Genomic DNA, 7,407 nt, shown 5'->3' with positions numbered 1-7,407 from the left:
CAGCCTTCTCTTCTTTGATAAAATGTCTTTGAGGAACTTGGCATAAGATGGCATTTGAGAGAGTGCTTCTATAAAAGGAATGTTTATATAAAGTTTCTACAAAACTTCTAGGAACTTTCCAAACTACTTATCCAATTTGGCTTTCTGGAATCTCTGAGGAAAGGGCAGAAGAGGCTGATATGGTTCTGGTAGCTTCTTTCCCTTCCTTGCTTTCTCTTCTTGCTTCTCTTTGGCTTCTTCCTTTTTCTCCTCTGTTTGATTTTTAGATTTATCAGAGGTCTCTCAGTTGGTTCTTCCTCTGACTGTTCTAAAATCCTTCCACTCCTCAATGTAACTACCTTACAGTGCTCTCTTGTGTTCATCTCCAGTTGACTAGGCAGCTTATCAGCAGTTTTGCTTGAAAAGGTTGCTTGCTGAGCAATTTGATTTTCAAACATCTTGTTGTGGTTGGCAAGTTGGTCCATTCTGGAAGCTAGCTATTTGATCATTTCATTTTGCTGTTGCTAGGCTGCTAGGAAGCTTTCCATCATGGATTCCATTGTTGACCTTGATTCAGGCTGTTGGCTCTGAGGGGGTGGCAGTGGTTATGTAGGGTTTTATCCCCTATTCTGAAATCCAGAGGGTGCTGGTGGTCTGTACCCTTGCTATTTGTTCATTGGCTAATTCTGTGAATTTGACCACGGGAAATTTGGGTGGTTCCTTTATCCAAGGTTGTATGTGTTTGAATATGGATTGTGGGGCTATCTCTGGTTAAAGTTCCCTCCATTATTCACATAGTTTATCTGTTCTGTGAGGAGTTCATTGAAGCTATTATACTCTGAACCCATGTATCCTCCTCCATAGCTCTCATCATATTGATTGTTCATCCCATTAGCATTGGCTTGCATTTTATCAAGCCTCTTTGTAAGCTGGTCAAATTGAGCATTTATCATGCTTAGGGCATCCACTTCTAGGATCCCTGCTGTTCTCCTTGTATTTCCCCTTTCATTTGACCACTCGTAATTGTGATATGCGACCCTCTCTAGAAGTTCAAGTGCTTGATCTACTATTTTCTCCATTAGGTTACCTTCTGCTGTTGAATCTACTGTGCTCCTTGTAGAGGGCAGTAGCCCATTATAGAAGTTCTGAACCAGGAGCCAATCTTCTATGCCATGATGTGAGCATTCTCTCTGTAGGTCCTTATATCTCTCTCATGCATCATAGAGTGATTCACCTTCCCTTTGCCTAAAGGTGTTGAGTTCAACTCTCAACTTTGCAGTCTTTATAGGTGGGAAGTATCTTGCTAGAAAAGCTTGTGAGAGGTCCTCTCAAGTAGTGAATGTTCCAGCTGGCTGAGAAAGTAACCACTTCCTTACTCTATCTCGAAGGGAAAATGGAAATGCTCTGAGTCTTATGGCTTGATCAGAGACCCTATTCATCTTGAATGTGTCACAAAGGGCAAGAAAGTACTGGAGGTGGTAGTGCGGATCTTCTGTTGGTGAACCCCCAAACTGGGTCTGTTGGATCATCTGGAGCCATGCTGGTTTTAATTCAAAATTGTTGGCATCTACTGTGGGTCTTGTAATACTAGTTTAGAATCCTTGTATAGAGGAAGCTCCGTAGTCCTTCAAGAGTCTCGGCCTGTTATTGTTATTGTTGGCTGATAAGTGCATAATTTATTAATTTTACTCCTATCACATTTTGTGTTTTTAGTGTGTTTTTATGTTTAATTCAGTTGGTTAAAATATATTTGTCATTTAGGCATATTTTTAGATAGTTGTGGAATAATTGTGTTAAATGGAGAAATTTTCAGCATTTGACCTTTGCTATATTTTTCAGGTGTTTCTATTATTGTGGGTCTCCAAATTAAGTGCTGTTTGATCCATTGAAAAGCTAAGATAGAGCACTTCAAATGATAAAGAGGGACCAAAGCACAAATCAGTCTCTAAGGATGACAAAATGAGCTATGGCTCTATTGTAAAAGCCCAGACTCGATGGGTCACGACCAGTTTCAGTATTTATTTCGTATCTGGAGTTTCAGGCGTCTAAATGAAGCAAGGCTAAGCCCAATTGAACCTTAAGAGCCACCTCTACAACTTCTATGAAGGGATGGACGAGAGATGAGGCCATTTTAATTATCAAAAATGGCAATGAAGTCGTCACAATGGGCTGGATTGTCTAACTGAACCAGTCCCAGTTTTTGGGCCATAACATGGGCTGTAGACCTTAGATTTGGGTCCATGAGTACCCGTTGAAAAGATAAGAAATAGGGCTACAACTTTCCTGAAGAGAGCAGAGGCAGATTAGGAAAGAAAGTTGCTGAAAATCTGCCTTGATTCCAGAAACGTGAATGCAGGCTAAAAATCTACATTTTGAATTTCAAAACCTTTCCTAGTGTGGTTTAGGTTTTTGACTATAAATACGTCTTTGGGTAGCAGCAAAGGGCATCCCAATTCAGACCTTCGTTCTTCATTTGAAGGCTTTCATTCTCCATTCTCTTTTTATATTTCTTCTTTATTTTTCTGTAAGCCATGAACATGAGTGGCTAAGTTTTTAATTCAGTTCAAGGGATTCAAGTTCTTATGTATGATTTGTGAGACCAGGTTCTTAATTTAATTTATGTGTTTTTGAATATGTATTATTTTCTGATCCAATTGTTTTTGATCTGTTGAATGATTTGCTAAAAAGGCCTATTAGTTAATTGTTTGATTTGATCAATTGCTAGTTCATCTTCATAATCTGTAATTGTTGTGTAAGATTGGACATGAGTAGCAATTAGGTTTTATTGATTATGATCCAAGTTTTCGATAATAACCTAAAAAGTTTTCGATAATAACCTAAGGAAACAATAGGGTGGATTAAATGATTTATGCTTCATAAATTGTTGTTCAGTTTAATTACTTTTTCTTAAAGTAGTTATTAATTTGATGAGGATTGCTTAATACCAACTCAGTTAATAATTAGAGTCAATAAGAGTGCTGGGCTCGAATTAATGAGTATAGGGAAGTCAGGGGTTTACCTCGCTATTTGGTAAATCTACATTAAGTATTCAATAAGATATAATTGTATTTCTTTTGTCCATGATCAAATCAATGCATTGGAATGAGAATTACCTTGGACTGAAGTTTATTTAATTTGAGAGTTTCATATTTAATTTTAGTTCTTAATTTCTGATTTTTTATTTCTTCTTTGGATTGTGAATTAACCCCTCTAACCTTTGTTTCTTTTCCATTACACAAGTGCACGAAGTTTAATAATTCAGTCTCTAGGATTCGACCTGGATTCACCACTTACTACAGAAAATATTTCATACTTGGTGATTTCAGTTAATTTAATTTCTGGTGGATTCAACACGCATCAAGAATTTTAGCGCCGTTGCCAGGGACTGAAGTTTATTTGATTTCATGTTTTTGGTGTTAGATATTTTGTTATTAATTTTGTTTGAGTTGTTGCTATTTTCAGGTTTTTGGAAAAGAAAAAAAAATATATAATAATTACGGTGTTACTGTTCATTAAGGATTTTGGTTGAATTTGGAGGGCGGCCCATACCTATTTTGAAGTAAACGACGCTCTGATCAAGACCAATCCATCCATAGGATCCTTTGGCCTCACCCTCTTGAGGCCAAATTTGATTGTTTTCTAGTGTTTTAAGGCATTTTTTTGTTTTTACTTTGATTTTTTTTTTGTTTATGACAAGAATTTCTTAATCTGGTGAGTTGATCTTTGATCTAGAAATAGAAAAAATAGCTAAACATTTGAGAAAATTAGCTAAGCAAGCTAGGCAGATTCCGAGTACATCTGAAGAAGTCCAATCTCCAAAGGAGCTAAGTTTGAATTCGGAGTCAGAGTCAAATTCCGAAAACGAAACCATGGCTGCTAGAACCTTGAAAGAGTTGGCTGCTCCTGATCTAAACCAATAACCTTTGTGTATTCAATACCTTGCTTTAAATGTTGCTTTTGAGTTAAAATCTGGACTAATCCATTTGTTACCTAAATTTCATGGTCTTGCAGGTGAGGATCCACATAAGCATCTAAAGGAATTTCATATTGTGTGTTCCAGCATGAAACCTCAAGGAGTTTCAGAGGATCAAATCAAGCTTCGGGCTTTCCCTGTCTCACTAAAGGGCACAGCTAAGGATTGGTTGTATTACCTTCCTTCTGGATCTGTCAACTCATGGAATGGGATGAAGCAGATATTTTTGGAGAAGTATTTTCCTGCTTCCCGTGCTGCCAACATAAGAAAAGAAATTTGTGGCATCCGACAGTATAATGGAGAGAGCTTGTATGAATATTGGGAACGATTTAAGAAGCTGTGTGCAAGCTGTCCCCATCATCAAATAAGTGAACATCTTTTGATTCAATATTTCTATGAGGGACTTCTACCATTGAAACGTAGTATGATAGATGCTGTTAGTGGAGGAGCTTTGGTTGACAAGACACCAGAAGAGGCAAGGAGGCTAATTACTAACATGGCAGCAAATTCTCAGCAGTTGGGAATGAGAATGGATCACTCACTAATGAAGGTTAATGAGGTAAGTACATCTAACCTTGAGAAACAGATTTCTGATTTAACTTCTTTGGTGAGGCAATTGGTTGTAGGAAAAATGCAAACTGTTAAGCTATGTGGAATTTGTTCAGGTTCGGGTCATGCCACTGACATGTGTCCTGCGTTACAAGAGGATGAATCAATGTAACATGTTAATGCAGTAGGAAATTATGGACAGCCACAACACAGGTATGATCCCTTTTCTAATACTTATAATTCAGGATAGCGAGATCATCCCAATATGAGTTATGGGAATGAACCGATGCAAAACCGATACCATCAGTAGAGACCACAAGTGAATCAACCACCTCCACCTCCCTCAAATCAAGGTATGTCACTTGATGAAATTATTAAGGCTTTGGCTAACAATACCCAACAGTTTCAACAGGAGACCAGAAATAGCATTCAAAATATAGAGAGGCAGATTGGTCAGTTAGCCTCATCTGTGAGCAAGCTTGAAGCTCAAGGTTCTGGAAAGCTTCCATCACAAACAGTTATGAACCCCAGAGAAAATACGAGTGCGATACTGTTGCGAAGTGGGAAAGAAGTTGATAATCAGACTCCACATGAGCCAATGAAAAAGAAAAAGCAAGGAGCAAAAGAGTCTAAAGTTTATAAAGTTAAGGTAAATACTGAACCTAACTTGAATAAGGTTAATAATTCTATTCTTCCTCCATTCCCCTGCAGGTTGGCCAAAATGAAGAAAAAAAAAACAAGAGAAAGAAATTTTGGAGACTTTTAGGAAGGTGGAGGTGAATATACCTTTACTTGATGCGATCAAACAAGTTCCCAAGTATGCTAAATTTCTTAAGGAATTATGCACTACAAAGCGCAAGTTGAGGAATAATGAGAAGATCAGTGTGGGGGAAAATGTGTCGACATTAATTCAGCGAAAATTACCCCCTAAGTGTAAGGATTTAGGTTCGTTTTCTATTCCTTGCAGAATAGGTGATTCTAAATTTGAACATGCAATGGCAGATTTATGAGCATCTATTAATGTTATATCAAATTTAGCTTTTCAAACTTTAAATTTGGGTCCTTTGAAAGAAATCAGTGTCATTATTCAATTAGCTGATCGTTCTAATGCTTACCCATTGAGAGTAGTTGAGGATGTGTTGGTGCAGGTTGGAGGATTGATTTTTCCTGCAGATTTTTACATTCTAAATATGGAGGATGATAGTGCTCTCTCATCAAATTCAGCTTTGATTTGTTTGGAAGACCTTTCCTAAAAACTGCGAAGACAAAAATTGATGTAGATGAGGGTACCTTAACTATGGAGTTTGATGAAGAGACTGTCAAATTTAATATCTTTTATGCCATAAAGTATCCTGCTGATAATCATTCTGTTTTTCCTATTGATGCTGTTGATACATTTGTGCAGGATGTTTTTGAGTTAAGCATGGAGGATGAGTTAGAAAGAAAATCACATTTGCATGAATTAGAGGAAATTCTCCTTACGGCTTATGAGAATTCTAGGATCTATAAAGAAAAGACAAAGGAATTCCACGATAAACTAAGGAAGCAATTTGTGATTGGGCAAAAAGTTTTATTGTATAATTTCATATTGAAGCTGATGATTGGTAAGTTGTGTTCTCATTAGATTGGACCCTTTGTTGTCACTAATGTGTTTCCTTATGGTGCAGTTGAAATTCAAAGTTTAGGAACTAACAAAGTGTTCAAGGTCAACGGTCATGAACTCAAGCCATTTTATGAGGGGTTTTAGGAGAATTCAGTGGATTAAGGTGCTTTGCCATGTCGAGCTAACGATGATAAACAAAAGCGCTTCTTGGGAGGCAACCCATGGGTGGCTTGTTAGCCACAATCAGATTTATTTTCTTTTCCTTATTTTATTTTATTTTCTAGCATTTTTTTTCTTTCTTTTCTTTTGCATTTGGGCTTTACATTGGGGACAATGTAAGTTTTAAGTGTGGGGGAGGAGAAATTTGTTGCTTTAATTAAAAAAATAAAATAAAATAAAATAAAATTTGTTCTCATAAGCTTGATTCATGATTCTATATTAACTCTCGGAGAGAAGTGCTTTGTCCTTGAAATGACTTTTCTATTTTAGATTGAATTTTTGAGATTTTAGGTAAGGTAATAGTAACTTTAATGATAGATTTTCCCTCTTCTCCATACCATAGAGTAATTTTTTTCTACATAAATCATTTTAGGCTTGATTTAATGGTGAAATGATTAGTTATGTGTGCTTTAAACTAATGTCATGCATATTTCAGAATTTTATTTAATCTATCAGGGCACTTTATAATATACAGATGCATAAATTGGGGGAAATAAAATGTTAAACTTGAAAATTGCTCCGCTATTTTAGTTAAGCAAACTAACCAGGGGTTTTCATGAACCCCATGTTGATTCTCAGGCCAAAAGCTAGCTAGGATATGAGCAAGGTACTTTTCTGAAGGTGATGGTTGAAAAAAAAAAAGAAGTAACTGTGACAAGAGAGAAATACCAATTTCAAATATATATATATATATATAAGGGCATTTCTATCTCCCCTAAGATTTGCAAAGAGCTATACTTGTTGTGCCTTAATAAATTAGCCTTGTGTTTAAGTATATATTGACTTAAAATTTTATGGAACTTTAATTGTGTGAGCTTAATTGATTTCAAGCCTTTTGTTTTGTGTTGAAAAATTTTTGATATATTGGTATGGTGTTGATGAAATTTGTTATGATAGTTATTACCTTACTTGCCTTTTCTTTCAAATTTTTAATCTTTTGTTAGAGAATGTTGTGATAGGGTGAAGTTAAGGAACTTCTAAGTGGAGTTGATTGAGAGTTTAAGTCATGCTTGAAGACAAGCATAGAATAAGTGTGGGAGAATTTGATAAGTGCATAATTTATTAATTTTACTCCCATCACATT

At 36.2% G+C, this 7,407-nt stretch overlaps 2 non-coding genes across 2 annotated transcripts; one reads left to right on the top strand and one right to left on the bottom strand.

The window, feature by feature from the left end:
- Positions 1 to 1,146: 1,146 nt before the first annotated feature.
- On the top strand, positions 1,147 to 1,253 carry LOC131170120 (small nucleolar RNA R71). Its single transcript, XR_009141062.1, has one exon. It is a non-coding gene; the product is annotated as a small nucleolar RNA R71 (small nucleolar RNA).
- A 2,958-nt stretch (positions 1,254 to 4,211) lies between these two features.
- On the bottom strand, positions 4,212 to 4,318 carry LOC131169898 (small nucleolar RNA R71). The gene has a single exon (XR_009140844.1). It is a non-coding gene; the product is annotated as a small nucleolar RNA R71 (small nucleolar RNA).
- Positions 4,319 to 7,407: the final 3,089 nt, after the last annotated feature.

This window comes from Hevea brasiliensis, chromosome 10 (genome assembly GCF_030052815.1).
Source record: "Hevea brasiliensis isolate MT/VB/25A 57/8 chromosome 10, ASM3005281v1, whole genome shotgun sequence".
Lineage (NCBI taxonomy): Eukaryota > Viridiplantae > Streptophyta > Magnoliopsida > Malpighiales > Euphorbiaceae > Hevea > Hevea brasiliensis.
Note: the sequence above shows the minus strand (reverse complement) of the source record. Positions and strands in the feature narration are given on the sequence as shown.